The sequence below is a fragment of the Dryobates pubescens genome, chromosome 5, assembly GCF_014839835.1.
Source record: "Dryobates pubescens isolate bDryPub1 chromosome 5, bDryPub1.pri, whole genome shotgun sequence".
NCBI classification, from domain to species: domain Eukaryota; kingdom Metazoa; phylum Chordata; class Aves; order Piciformes; family Picidae; genus Dryobates; species Dryobates pubescens.
This window is the reverse complement of record NC_071616.1, coordinates 28,015,266-28,030,279: the sequence shown is the minus strand read 5'-3', so window position 1 is coordinate 28,030,279 and position 15,014 is coordinate 28,015,266. Positions and strand designations below refer to the sequence as shown.

The window sequence follows — 15,014 nt, the reverse complement described above, 5'->3', positions numbered from 1 at the left end:
CCTGCCTATCCCCCAAACAAAATACACTACTGGAACTGCCAGCAACTTCATCTTGAAGTTCAGAAACAAAGTAGACCACTGCAAAATGGTGGATATAAATTAAAGTGGATGAGAATGTTTGTGGAATTTACTAAAACTGGCTGCTTTCTCATGACTCATTTTTGCCTGAACTATTGCAGTTTCCATGTCTTTGTCATCCTCCCACTCTGCATGCTTGCCAGGCACTGTGGGTTAAAGAGCAAGATTGCATCTCTACTTTCAGTTGCAAAGGCCCCTTCTAGCAGCTGCTGGAGCAAAAGTAGCTTTCAGTTCTGTAAAGAGACCAGCATCGCCACAACTCCAGCACTCTGACAGCCCAGGATTTCACAACAGGGATGATTTTGCTTCCGAGATGAAGCAGCACCACCTTTTTAGTAGTCTTTCTAGCCTGACTGAAGCCTAAAATCCTATAGTTTATAAACCTGAAGGGGATTTGAGCTTACTCCAACTCCAAACAAAACTAAAATAAAGAGTAACGTGGCAGCAGGACACAGCAGTAAGCCACGTTTTCAGCAGACCACCCTCTGGTGAGGAGGACCAGGGAGTTACTTAAAGCTGTGATCACAGATAATTACTGTCCTGAGCGGCAAGAGTAAAGCCCATGCTTATTCTTCTCACTCTTACATCATCCACTTTAATTACCTTTAGAAATAGGATACTACAAGAAATCAAAGCACTTTTTTTCCCCCCCTCATCCTGTGAACATCTAAAAAGATCATGCAGTTCAGCTCTATTTAGACTCCAATGGGACCTTCTTAAAAGCTCTGAAAATCCAGCCTGACTATTACGGGATGTATCTCTGGGGCTGCCTGCTGCCAGAGAGCTAACAGAGATATGCATATAGCAACAGAGGGTTTTATCAGCTGATACATATTTGACAAACATCTCTTAAAGATATCTCTTAGCACTAATGATTTCCTAACACTTGAGAGAAGGAAAGGGTGTAAAGATCTAGATTCTTGTAATTCAATATGATTCTCCTTCAAGGAGTAATATACATCATGACACAAACTTAACTTTGATCTGAAAGAAATATTAATCTTTCCTCAGTAGTCTTCAAAGCCATCTTTTAAAGAAACCATAAATACTTGTCATATGTTTAAAAGCATTTCCCATCACTGGAATTTTACTCTGCTAGTTCCCCTTTGAAATCATAGATCATGGTTCAGCAGGTACCTTGCTAAAGACTGATTCAGAAAACTGGAGAAACAGGTTATCTTCATGGAGGAAAATGCATCTGAGACTGTGACAGAGAACCACTGCTAAATCATAACACAGCAGATCCTCCAATGACCACGTTTGGGCTCAATGAGCACAACATAAGTGACACTGTTTGTGCAAACTCTACTCCCTACTATTAAAAATAATAGTCAGTTGCTTTAACCTCTTTAATTTATTGCATACACCCCAGTCATGTTTCAGCAGCCACATACTGAACCTTAAACCCTTCTCGTTTAACAACCTTCAGGGAAAGGATCTCAGTAGTCCCAATTTAATGAGTATTTGGGGGCTGTAAAAAGCTGCTACGCTCAAAGCATAACACCAACACTCCCAACAGACACTCTATTACCTTCACTGTCTGCCCTTATCTCTAACTCTCGTGGCGAGAACCTTAAGAAGCAAAAATATCCTTACTTCTTCCCTGCCTTACATGAAGGAGTTCCCCATTCTGGCCTCCTACTCGCAGAACAGTTTATTGTGCCTTATTTCGTTCCACATGGTCCTTGCCGTCCTGTCCTCCCGCCCTCTCCCCCAGTACCCTGCCACACTGACACAATGCAGAAGGCGAGACATGGGCTTTCTCTGCAAACAAGCATGTGCATGGACTGGTCTTTGTGCCTGTCACCAGCCAGGTGCTGCCAGAACCCTTGGTCATTCAGGCCACTCATTTCTATATCCTTTTCATTATAATTCAAATGCTTGAAATTTCAAGGAAGCCAATATCTTTGACACTTCTGTCTCTCTGGTAAATTTAATGGAAAGCATGACAAGAGTTGAAAACTTATTGGAAGCCAAAAGATAGAGATAAGCTCCATCACACTTCACTATGAAATAAAAGAAACTTTGCAAAAGCCTTACCAAAATCCTGGGAATTCTGGAAAAAAGGGCAGGTAAAAGTCTGTGGCAATTTCATCAAATTTCCCTGATGGGTTTCCAACACAGCAAGCACAACGCAGCCTGGCTTCTGCTGAGCGTTATGACAACAGCTCTGTATGGCTGCAGTATGAGCAAGCGCGGCCTGAAGAGAAACTGGTGGCTTCCTCCTTACTCACATTGAGGGCAGCACAGGATTTCCTCTATGCCTTCTCCTGCACGATAGGAGTGAAAGAGGAGATGGCAATCTAAACACCTATCAGCCCAGAAAAGACAAAGATGAAATTAAAAAATAAACCCACCATGACATGCTGCCACTGCTTGAAAGGTAGCTAAGATTTAAATAGCAGTAATCCCCAGAAACTATCTTGTTCAGGTCATCAACTAACAAGCTGGTTAATTCCTGTAAGGATTAATGCTTGCAGTTATTATGCCTGGCAGATGTTTGCTGAACAGGAATTAGTGCAGAATATGCAGCATGAAAACTAGCAAGAAGTAAAGGTGCAGACAGGTGCATGTCAGAGCTAAGATTTTTAGAAATTGTTAGGAAAATTATAATGTTAATCTTTCTGCCCCTTTTATCTTCTGCTTCTTTTTCACTCTGTTTCTATCAGGAGATTCTCTTCACAGTCTGACATGCTAATCTAGAGTCTGCTCTCAATTAACAACCATGCAACACAAGAAAGAGGTAAGGACTGAAACTACTAGCACTGAGGAGGCACAGCACATGTGGCTGTTACCAACTATACACAGCAGCTTCTGAAACACAGTAAGAAGTGGTCACTTTGAATAGCTAGCCTAGAAAGCAAAGGAGCAGCTACCCTGGTGAGTACAGACTCAACCTGGAAGCAGTAATACTAGCATCAAACTAACAGCCAGAAAAATAATATTCCCCATAGAATTTTCAGTAATTCTCTGATACTTTCAGAACATATTTTAAATATACAAATCCTAGATGACCACTTGAGCATAATTCCCTTTATACCAAATGTGAATCTGCATTTTTTAGAAAGGAAATCACACCTTTGCAAAAATATTCTGAATATTCCTACAACATCTGACCTGCCATTCCCTTATTTCACATACAAAGAACACTATTTCAGTTTTAGCAGGGGATAGAACAATGTTTTTCCCACTCTTCAGGCCATCTATCATCTCTGTTGTGGTAGTGGAAAGCACTTGAATGGCGCCTTCCTTAGCCTGACATCTCTATGTTCAAATATGGATTCAATTACATCAGTAATAAAACCAGTTGGATAATCTTAGATTACCTGATAGTCTGTAGACACTACAAAGGAAATATATTTCTGCAAACTCAATGCAGCCCATGGAGTTAAATGACTACACCGCCCCATGACTTACCTACTGTACTTAAGTGATATCTGGACAGACTTGTTTCACTGCCCACTAATCGTCTGAATCTTTGAACAGACGATGTACCAGATCACTAGCTGTTTAAGAGACTAAAGTTGTCACTCCAGGAGGCTTACAAGGGTTAATTATAAAGCACTGTCTGAGCTCTGACAAAGAGATATGAAACCCTTCTGATAAGCAAAGCTGCAGCACAAAAAATTTTTTCTTCCAAGAAGACTATTACAACTGTGTTATCCTACACAGTTGAGTAAGCTGATGGTAGAGTGCTGGTGGCATCCCCCATTCAATGAAGTTACTGCTGAAGCAGAAGAAAAGCAGCAGAATACAGATGCAGACAGAAGAAACACACACATGAGCAATGAGGCAATGTTAGTCAGAATGAAAAGCCATAGGAAGAGCAAGCAGCTGCCTAACCATGGTCAAATTTCCACAGGCATTGCAGCAAAACAGTTTTAAGGAGGAATCTGAGAGATGGTCATGATGTGGAAGGATTGCATATAAGGACAAGACTGAGAAAAAAAGGCATGAAAGTGCTTAGGTTAGTGGAGGCTGGTATCATAGGCTTGCCAGAGTTGGAAGCTGCTCTCAGTAATAGGAGAAATGTAGCTTGGTGATACATAGGAATCAAAATTTCCACCTTCTGGAAATAATCTTATTTCTAACTATATTTTAAGTATGAATTAGAAAAACATTGCTATAAAGGTACAGCCCATCCAATTGCTACTCTCCAAAGAATCTGGTTTAGAATTGCTGTGAAAGGACTTTTCAGAAAAGGAATGCTCACAAAAAGCATCCTGGTTGTCCTAAGCACTGGGCCTGAAGGTATTGGCAGAGGTGGCACAGATTGGCGGCAAGTTCTTGGTTTCTCTTTCTGGTACAGTTTCACTCTATGAAAAGAACGCATCACTATGTAGAACCTAATCATTAAACACAGCCTAATAATTCAGTTGTCCCACCTGCAAGCTGAGCATCTGAAAGATCAGGCTAAGGTAGTCATAATGTTCTGTCCCATTCAACAGGAAGAAAAAAAAAAAAAATCACTTTAGCAGTTAGCATTAAAACAAACAAACAAACCCAAAAACCCAACCCACACACAAAGCCAAACCCTGAAAGATGTCAGATCTGATTTGAGCAAGACTAGAAGAACCAAGATGCAAGTTAGCTGCTGGTATAGTTGATTAACTGGGGGGAGAAGGGGGAATCTGTTTGCAAATCTCCAAACTAAGGTGTGACCTGCTAAGAGCAATAACCAAAAAGCATGGCACAAATACCAGAGTGATAGCTGACATGGGAAGGGCACACTATAGAAAACAATTATACATGGAGCACCAAAGCAGCGTGCTAACATCCAAATAAATTCCTTGGCACTGACTAACTACAACTATTCAACACTAACCAGGCTTTAGAAAACCAAACCAACCAAACAAGAAGGCTGTGACATTTCATGCACTGGGATTAAATATGCTCAGGTGATTATTTGCTATTTTTTTTTTGTAAACACCTTCAGCTCTTTCATCAGACAGCAAAAGCTACCTGACTGCAGACCAGAATGAGAATACCAGCCTTCCTCCATCATTATGTATTCTCACAATACACAATAGTTAGACAAGCAAATAGCTGAGGGGAGAAATAAAAGTAATGCTGAAGGCAAGAGTACCTCTAGCAATGCTGGTAGCCTCATCCCAAGCACACCCTAGGTAACTTCCATCAGGTGGCTGTGCTATACAAGTATCATGTACAAGGGATGCCTCTAAGGGAACATCTGAAGAAAGACTATATTGAAAATGTACAGAAAGTGTTCCTACAGGTCTTCCACAGCAGTGGAGGAGGTAGGTGATGTTGCAGGCAAAACAGGAAAGTGAGCAATAAGATCCAGGCTGATGAGGGGCTAGCCATACTGTGGACAGCTGGAAGTAGCACAGTTGTGACTGCCTCACACAGCATAGGGTGCAGGCAGCTGCCAGGGAATGCCAGGGATAAGCTGCAGTTCCCTTACTTCCTTGCAGTAACTTTCTCTTCACCACCATTCTCTTTCTTCCTTCTTGTCTCCCTAATTATTAATTCTACATTTGGCCATGTGGTTCCCTCAAGGGCAGGGAAAAATCATTTTAGAAATCTCAACAGGGCCATTTTTCTGACAAGGATCTTTAGTTCTGAACCAAGAGCTTGGTGCCAAAGGCATCACCTTCTAGCTGAAGTATTTCGGAGGACAAGCAGTCTTACTTGGGGTTGTATTTGAGAAAATCTGAGTAAATACATTAATTCTACACTGAAAGTATCTTACAAAAATCAAGTAGTAACTAGGGAACAAGGACACAAGGACAAGGGTTAAAGTTCTACAAGACAAGAATTTAAAGCTTGTATATGAAAACAAAACCAAAAATACAACAACAAACCAAAACAGAGATGCTGGAAATTTTTTCTTTTAGATTGAAGAGATTTGCTGTAGATTGGTATCATATACTAGCAGCATACAGCCACTGATAGAATAGCTAATGGAGTCAGCAGATCTATAGCCTGAGAATACAAGAGAAAATTCCAAGCTTTGGTGAAGCCAAGGGAAATACTGTCACAGAGCCAAGATTTCTACCCTGACTCCTGTGGACTTAAAAGACAAGGTAACAAGAAAATTCTTCCTTGGATGCTCTCTTTATCTGGAGATCTAAATTAAACCAAGCACCTCTCTGATGTTTACTGAGCCAGCCTTATTAGCTATGTACACAAAGCCTGTGATTAATCTGCTGCTGCTATAGACCAATTCTGCTAACTTACATAAAAAACATCAGCTACATTTCTCAACCACTGTCATCTGCTATTCATACAACCACTACCACATTCTCAGAGAAACTCAAGAGCACTCATGCAAAGAGACTTCTGCATTAGGAAAAAAAAAAAAAAAAAAAAATCAGTCATCTAAGTTACAGGAAATGCACCACCTGGGGAAGAACTGACAGCCCCAAGACCGGTTTCTTTTATTTACTCACAGAATCTTTAAGGCAGGAGTCGATTTCCTCGTATGACCCTGCCTTTCTACCTAACAGCAAAAGACAGGCATAGACCTGTTGGAGCTAGTCCAGAGAAGGGTCACAAAGATAATCAGAGAGCTGGAGCATCTCCCCTGTGAAGACAGGCTGAGAAAGTTTGGGTTGTTCAGCCTGGAGAAGAGAAGGCCCTGGGCAAACCTCATTACTGCCTTCCAGTACCTAAAGGGAGCCTAGAGGAAAGCTGGAAAGGGACTTTTTACAAGGGCATCTATTGGCAGGACAAGGGGTAATGGTGTTAAACAAATGAGCGTAGATTTACATTTGATGTAAGGAGTAAGTTCTTCACTGTGAGGGTGGTAAAGCACTGGAACAGGCTGCCCAGAGAAGGTGTGGATGCCCCATCTGTAGAAGTGTTTCAGGCCAAGCTGGGTGGGGTTTTAAGCAACCTGGTCCAGTGGGAGGTGTCCCTGCCCATGGCAGGGGATTTGGGACTAGATGGTTTTTAAGGTCCCTTCCAACCCAAACCATACTATGAAAACACAGTGGGTACATCAGTGACTCTCTACTGCCCACCTTCAGCTTCCCTGAACTTCAAGCTGTACCAAAAACATGGTTCAAAGCCTGGATAAAGACCAGCTGTTACATCTCTTAAACCACTCCTCAGTCGGTGGCAACATGCTTTTCTGCTAGGATTGCTTCATTATAATGGCAGGAAAACAAAACACAAGCACAGTGCTTTAAATCACTTCTATGTAAGATGGCAAGAAAACACAGATAACAGTAACTTCTACACCTTCTTCACAGCTTACTTTGTTTTTTAATTGATGTTGTATCAGTTCAGCTGAATGAGTAGTTGAGTCAGTGTGTAAGATAACCTCAGAAAGTGAAAGTTCCAGTCCTGTTGGTTTTTAAATAAATCCAAGAATTCAGATGCACTTCAAATGGTTTACTCTCACCCATGACAACCTCCAGCCTAGTACCTACAACACAGTTGCTGCGAACATTAGATGTACCCTATGAGAAGAAACGTTAGTGTTCCCGTTTTACAGATGGACACATTGATGCTTTCAGCAGCATCTAGCTTTCAAACATAGCCTTCAACAGATAGTGCCAGACTCAACAACAAAGCAAGCACCCAACATCACTAATCCCATTTTAAATCCGCTGTACATGCTCCTTCAACATCATAGAGTAAACCTGTAGCAGAGAACACAGCTCTTCTGAGTCAGTACAGTGCATGAAAAGACCACGTGCTCAACAATACGCGCTCAATTTGTATGTTGTTTGGGAGTCATGAATTAAGGCCTTAATGACTATGTTGTTTACTCAGCAAAGCTATGCAAACAGTTTCAGAAGAATTCATGAGAACTCTGGTTATATAAGCCTGTCTGGATGAAAACAGTACTTATGGGTACTCTCATTCTTGAAAACCAAATCTTTTCAAGAAGCCTTGAAGAACTCCATCAAAGATGATAACTTCCTGAATATTCTGTTACTTATACCAAAAGGCACAACACTGAAGGAGGTTACAAGGTGCTGTTACTCTCCAACAGCAAGAGAAATGTGGCTGGGAAAAGCAGCCTGCAAATTGGTCTACTAGTCAAGCTTCTGTCACTGTTCCTGACTTGTAATGAATTCCTGCATTATCAGGGAAAACAGCACAGTATCATTGTGTCTCATTTTGCTCATCTGTCTAACAGATACAGTAATATCCACCTGCCTTAAAGGAACTCAAAAGTTTTTACAGGTTTGTCTGCTCCTCTACTGAAGCCAATAGTGTTTTTCTATAATCCCACTGTATTAAGCATTTCTCTTATCCTGCTGTATTTGGTATTGGTACAGCCTCACCTTCAGCACTGTGTGCAGTTCTGAGCTCCACAGTCTAAGAAGGATGTGAAAGTCCTTGAATGAGTCCAGAAGAGGCCAACAAAGCTGGTGACAGGAATGTGCTATGCTGGAAGGAATGTCCCATGGGGAGTGGCTGAGGACTCTGGGTTTGTCTAGTGTGGAGAAAAGGAGGTTGAGGGGCAACCTCAACTCTCTACAGCTTCCTGAGAAGGGAAAGGGGAGGGGGGGGTGCTGAGGTCCTCTCCCTGGGATGCTGTTGTCACAGGACATGTAGGAATAGTTCAAACCTGTACCAAGCAGGTTTAGACTGGACATTAAGAAAACATTTCTTCACCAAGAGGGTGGCCAAACACAGAAACAGGTTTATTAGACAGGTGGTCAATGTCCCAAGCCTAATAGTAAACGCTAATGGTGGACAATACCCTTAACAACATGCTTTAACTTTTGGTCAGCCTTGTGGTGGTCAGGAAGTTGGACTAGATGATGATTGCAGGTTCCTTCCAACTGAAAGATTCTATTCTTATATTATCATCTTCAACTGCAAGAAGAACAGCACATAGCCCTATGTAAATAATTTCTAGAATTCCCTGGTGACAGACACTGTGCCTACTAAGTAAAACAGTAAGACCCCCCCCACAAACTATCCCACATGGGACTCTCATTCATGTTGCCCTTCCAAGTACTGTTAAATTTCTTAAAAAGCTTCCTGCACAACACAACTGTAAAAATTATGTCACTTTTTAATACCACTAAACAACCACTAATCAAGAACCAAACAAGTAAGCAACAGGCTGATATCTGAATTCCAAGCATATTACAGGCTCATGGTTCTCCTTAGTTCTTGCCATCTCCTTCAAATTTTTCTATTATGTTACTTCATGAATCCATTCAGTAAGATCCCAAGGTTGAGGGTGCCACTTAATCCTCAGCCTGCTACAGTAAAAGCAGAAACTCCCTTGAAAACACTTGATGTCTTCATGTCTTCTGTTTTAAGTGTTGTGTACCAACAAAGACATGACAAGTCAGTTCTGCCAACAGGAAACAGAGTCTATGTGATCTTTAAAATCAGTACATTTTTCCTTGGAACACACTTTAACTGTGTGCACTGACAGAGACATAAAAGGTTGCTTATTAACCTGATGCAGTGCCAATGAGAATGCTCTTCTCTATCATAACTATCTTTATCTCAGTGTTCAGGTGAGGCCACTTTAGATAGCTCAACACACAGACCTCACAACTCTGTGACTCATTTTTTTCTATTACAGGCAATACTACCTTGTGATTCAATTTACTAGCAATTCAAGGATGTAGCATGATAAGCAACAGATCATGCTACTTGGAGTCTACAAAGCCACAAATCCAACAGCAATGTCTTATACACAGCATGTTTACTGCTTGTCTTGCCTTCATCCAGTTGCCAAAGCCAGAATGCTGCAAGGACCAGTCAGGCTCTTCTCTGTGATGCCCAATAACAGGACAAGGGGCAATGAGTGGAAGATCAGACTTAGGAAGTTCCATGTAAACATGAGGAAAAAAATTTTTCACTGTGAGGGTGATGGAACAGGCTACCCAGAGGGAATGTGGAGTCTCCTTCTCTGAAGATATTCAATACCTGTCTGGATGCCTTCCTATGTGATGTGGTATAGGTGATCCTGCTCTGGCAGGGGGGGTTGAACTAGATGATCCCTTCCAGCCCCTAACATTCTGTGATTGTGACCATGAAGCAAGCCAGGAAGACAAGGACTGACCTGAAGCTCCAGTTCTAGAGAAAAGCATGTACAACGAGATCCTCACAAAAAGATCTCCACTTTAACTTAAAAAGATGGTATTTCCTTAAAACTCTCACTGTTATGCCCTAAACAAGAACTAACAAGAAGAGTATTTTTTTCAGACAAAGGAACAAAATTGTATTTAAAGCATCAACAACACTGCAGCTAGTCATGGAAGAACTGTCAAAAGAAAAATTGTATAAAAATTGTACCATCCTAAACGCAGATGCCAACATCAGCTACAGGCAGTGAAATTAGTATTTCAGACCAAAACTTAAGCACAATTCAAGGATGTGTACTTCAGGTCCTATCACTAATCAGTATCAGAACGAGTTTTGAAGATTAAACACTTAATATTCACTGAAGGTAAAAACCTTACCATTCAGTTGTTTGCAGAATAGACCCACATGATTAAAAAAGTCTCTGAATGCCTGAGACATTACTGGCCATCAGTAAGCAGTAACTTAAGAGAGATTTACCTTGAAGAATGCAACTATTACACTGCCTACACTCCAAAGACAGTGGGGAGGTTTTTAGTCAGACTCAAAGAAATATTTAGGAACCTCGTATTTATTCCTGTTGATCTCAGGTGCCTGTATAGCTTTGTCTTCAAATTACCATGCCGAGTGAAAAGCTCCCTCGGCAGTTATAGCCTCTGTTAACATCTCTGGAAGTCAGGAGTTTTTCCTGTTACCATGTGGCCTCTTCTTTTCACACACGTGAACTGCCAGGATTCACACTTAGCCCACAATCCTTAAGTGAACACATACAATACAGTACCTAGAAAGAGACCCTTTCTAAGGACACCGTCGCACACCTGCATATATTGCAGAACAAATTTGCCAAGACAGGTCATAGATGTGCCACAAAACCCCATCTACAGTTGAAAGGTATTAACAGTTAAAACTAAAACCAAAACCCCAGCATCTTACCATTACTACAAACAATGCGGAATTTGCCCTACCAGTCACATCAAGAAATACCTTATTCTGAGTCAGGATGAGTGTTCATCACTTTCTCTGGGGTTCAAGGGAATTCTGCTTATACAGTAATGTGCAAATCTTCAAACTGTTGCCCAATTTTGTCAAAATAAAACAGATCTAAAGACACCAGCTGAGATCATAGCCCTTCTGTACTTGATGTACTTGTGCAAATATGTGCCCTGTAGATGCAGACATGTAGAAAACAAAGTGTTTTGTGAACAGCACAACTCAGGAAAATCAGATCTTTTACAAAACTACAAACCTTGGTTGATTAAATATTTACACTGAAGTGTCCTGATATTTTCTATTTCCACGTTCAAAATGTGACGATGTGTCAAATCAGTTATCTTCTTTGAAGCTATGAGGGAGATGTCAGTTCAGGGACATTCACCCAGAAAATCCTTTTCCTTTTCTCTTTACAACTTTCATTCACACTAAATATCTTATTGCCAAATGGAAGCAGTAACATGACTATGTCATTTGATCACCAAACTAAAACTGGAGTAAACCAGCAAGTGTTTAACTCCAGACTTGTTTTCCCCTGTTGGTTTGTGTCTACAAAATTTCTGAGAAACTAATTACCTCAGAGCTGTTCTCCTTATGCAGCACTTGGTTGAAAGTGGGAAATGGAAATAAAATACTATATAAAGGACAAATACCAAGATGCGTATGAGCACACATATTAAGGGATAGCATAAACCTTGCTCCCAAGAGAAGCTATGCTAAAAGATGAAGGCCAGTTATCTTATTGAAGTTGCAATCCAGATGCTAGGTTTGGAGCATCCCCTCAGGTTGTTCTTCAAAGTCATGTGGATGCAGGTACAGCCACGTCCTGAAGCTGAGCATTCACAAGGGGTTTGGAGCACAAGTCCTATAAGGAGAGGCTGAGGGAGCTGGGGTTGCTTAGCCTGGAGAAGAAGAGGCTCAGAGGAAACCTTATTGCTGTCTACAACTACCTGAAGGGAGGTTGTAACCAGGTGGGCGTTGGGTCTCTTCTCCCAGGCAACCGGCACCAGAAAAAGAGGACACAGTCTCAAGCTGCGCCAGGGGAGGTTTAGGCTGGATGTTAGGAAGTTCTTCACAGAAAAAGAAGAGTGATTGGCCATTGGAATGGGCTGCCCAGGGAGGTGGTGGAGTCACCATCACTGGAGGTGTTTAGGAAGAGACTTGATGGGGTGCTTAGTGCCATGGTTTAGTTGATTAGATAGGGTTGGATGATAGGTTGGACTCGATGATCTCAAAGGTCTCTTCCAACCTGCTTAATTCTATTCTACTCTATTCTACACAGAGGTCTTCAGCATGACTTGGGAACCACAGACAACTAGAGGGGTTTAAAAAGAAAAGGAAAACTAGACACTCTTCAATGAGGTCCGTGCATGAAGATCACACAGAGAGGGACACACCAGGAATGGACGTGTAGTAAAAGTCTTGACCAGGATAGGATGGAAAGTAGTAAAATACAGGGATGAAGGAAAGGACTGGAACTATCAGAAGAAGGAATACAAGAGAGGCAGGCATCACAGTACCACACCCTGAATGATAGTGAATTCTGCCTTCCTTGGGAATTTGAGAGGACTCCCGATCTGGTGATTCATGAAGAACAGCACTGGGTGTAGGGGAAAACTGTTTTTTGTGGAGAGCCCACCAGCTTTGTCAGACTTCACTTCCTGACAGTTAGTTTGTAGGGAACAATGCCTCATGACTCACCAAAAGATGTTTGCTTCTCAACCCACCACAAAGTCGCCATGGGACTGACTGTGGCAAGTTACACTTCCTCGAGATCCAACTGGCTCACACACTTGGCAACCACAGAAGCTGTGCCAAGCTGATGTGCATTTCAACAATCCACAGATGTGATTAATTTTTAGAAAAAGAAGGAAAACACTCAAAGGCAACCTATCAGCTTTTAAAGTTTTGTTGCATTTTAAAAATTCTTTCCCCAGGAAACAACTGCTGTGTACAAAGATTTTCAAAGAGCAACCAGCACGCCAAGGGCTTAAAAGTAATAGCCAAATGTAGTAGCTAGGAGCTGGTAAGAGTACTGCTGCAATAGTCCTTTCCAGTAACTATTTACTATAAGCCAGGCTTATATTTGAGGCAAAGAAGCCAGGCATCTTGCTCTGATGAACTTGCAGAGAAAGCACTGTCTTGCAACTGTCATTTTCACAATTAATCATCATATAAATCTATGTGATTTGAGTCTGTTAACCTATTTGAATAGACTTATTTCTAGGAGTAAAATTTTCATGCAGGTCAAACCAATATGGATTTGGGAATAAAAGAGACGGCAGGAACAAGCATAGGAGAAATCAAGACGTTACTACACACTGGGTGAGGGTGTTTACATACAGAAGTCACACAGAATTTAAAAACGAGGGTAGCAGCTCTTATCACGGAAAAAGTGGGAGACCCTCTAACAGTTCAGGAAGAAAAATGCAGACAAGGTCAGGCCTGCTTACGGGGAATCAGAACCAAGATAGGATACAGTTAATAGATTTGAAGGGGAGAGAAGTAGGGAAGGAGACCAGAAATAAGGAGCTTGCAAACTGCAGTAGGGTCCTGGCAGTGAAGAAATTTCGCTGAGCTACCGGCTTGGGCAAGAGCCTGACACCTGGGAAGAAGTTGCAGAACGCACCAGAACGCTTCCACCAGGCCGGTACTCATTCACAGATGCAGTTTTAAAAAGGAGTTTAAATAAAACGTTTTACCCGTTTAGCTTATATCGTTTAGGGAGGTTTGCAGGGATCTCTCTCACACACTACCCTGGGAAGATACCTTGGCCAGGATAAGCCCTGCCTCCGCTCCAGCTCCGCAGCTCCGCTGTATCCGTCGCAACCGTTACACCGTGAAGCGGCACCACAAACGTGCTCGGCGGGAGAAGGCACTGGGGCGAACAGCTGGGGAACGAGCCATGGCGCAGCGGCTGCCAGGCAGGCGGCGGTCGGACGGAGCTGGGACCGAGCGGCCGCCCCCTTGGCGGCGGTTCACCCCGCCTCGCCGATTCCGGAGGCAGAGGGGCGCGGGCCGGGGCTAGGGGGCAGCGCCCTGCAACAGGAGGCGGATTTGGGCGCCGGGCGGGCTGTCAGTGAGCCGAGCCTCCCCTTACACTGCACCGCCCTCGCTCCCCTGCGGGACGGGACAGAACGAGCCACCGCAGTCCTAGACAGTCGCTTCACTGTTATTCTTTCAGCTGCCCCACAGTTCCCCAAGTACCAGCAACAAGCCCTAACAGCGCTCCGGGCGGCGCCGAAGGCTCCTTCCCGCGGGTTGGCGTCCCACTCACCGCCGCAGCACCCGTCGCCGCTTCCCTCGTCGGCAGCCCAAGGGGCTGCGGTGCCTCTTCCCCCTCTTCCTCTTCCCCGCCCCCCCAGCCCTCACCCTGCACTGCGGCAGCTTACTCGGGCGGTCATTCACCCTCCGCGGGGCCGCCCGGTACCGATCCCACCGCTCCAGGGACTGCGCGGGACGGCGCGGAGGACCCACCCTCGCTGCCGCGGCCCGGCCCGGCGGTTGGCGTTATGTAACCCGGATTGCGGCCGGCGCCGGCGTCCCGTCCCGCCCTGCGAGGAGCCGCCGCGAGAGAAGCCTCTGCGCGGGGACTGCCCGACAGGCCCCGTCCCAGTCTGGAGCCGGGATCAGGCTGGCTTGGGCCGGCGGGGTAACCCTGTGCACTGGCCTTGCGCGGCGGCCGGCGGTGGCCGTGGCTACAGGCACCAGGTGAGCATCGGCACTCTGCTATTTTTAGCAGAGTAAATGCTCGAGAAGGTGAAAAGCTGAGTTTGCCACAGTATCACGTTCTGGGGGAGCTGGAGCTGTGAGACTCGCCAAACACCAGGAATTGGAGACAAACCACAGACGGTCTTTAGATGTTCTAGTAGCCCCTGCGATCCATGCCAAATCGTGGGCGGGCAAGTTTCTTAGTG

The 15,014-nt window shown here is 43.6% G+C and overlaps 1 protein-coding gene across 1 annotated transcript in view; it reads right to left on the bottom strand.

Annotated features, from left to right (window-relative positions):
- SYNE3 (spectrin repeat containing nuclear envelope family member 3) overlaps positions 1–14,142 on the bottom strand; it is a 56,930-nt gene extending 42,788 nt beyond the window's left edge. The window contains exon 1 of the mRNA XM_009907878.2: positions 13,867–14,142. The gene's annotated coding sequence lies outside the window, so the exon portion shown is untranslated. The remainder of the gene's footprint in view (positions 1–13,866) is intronic.
- Between the last annotated feature and the right edge of the window lie 872 nt (positions 14,143–15,014).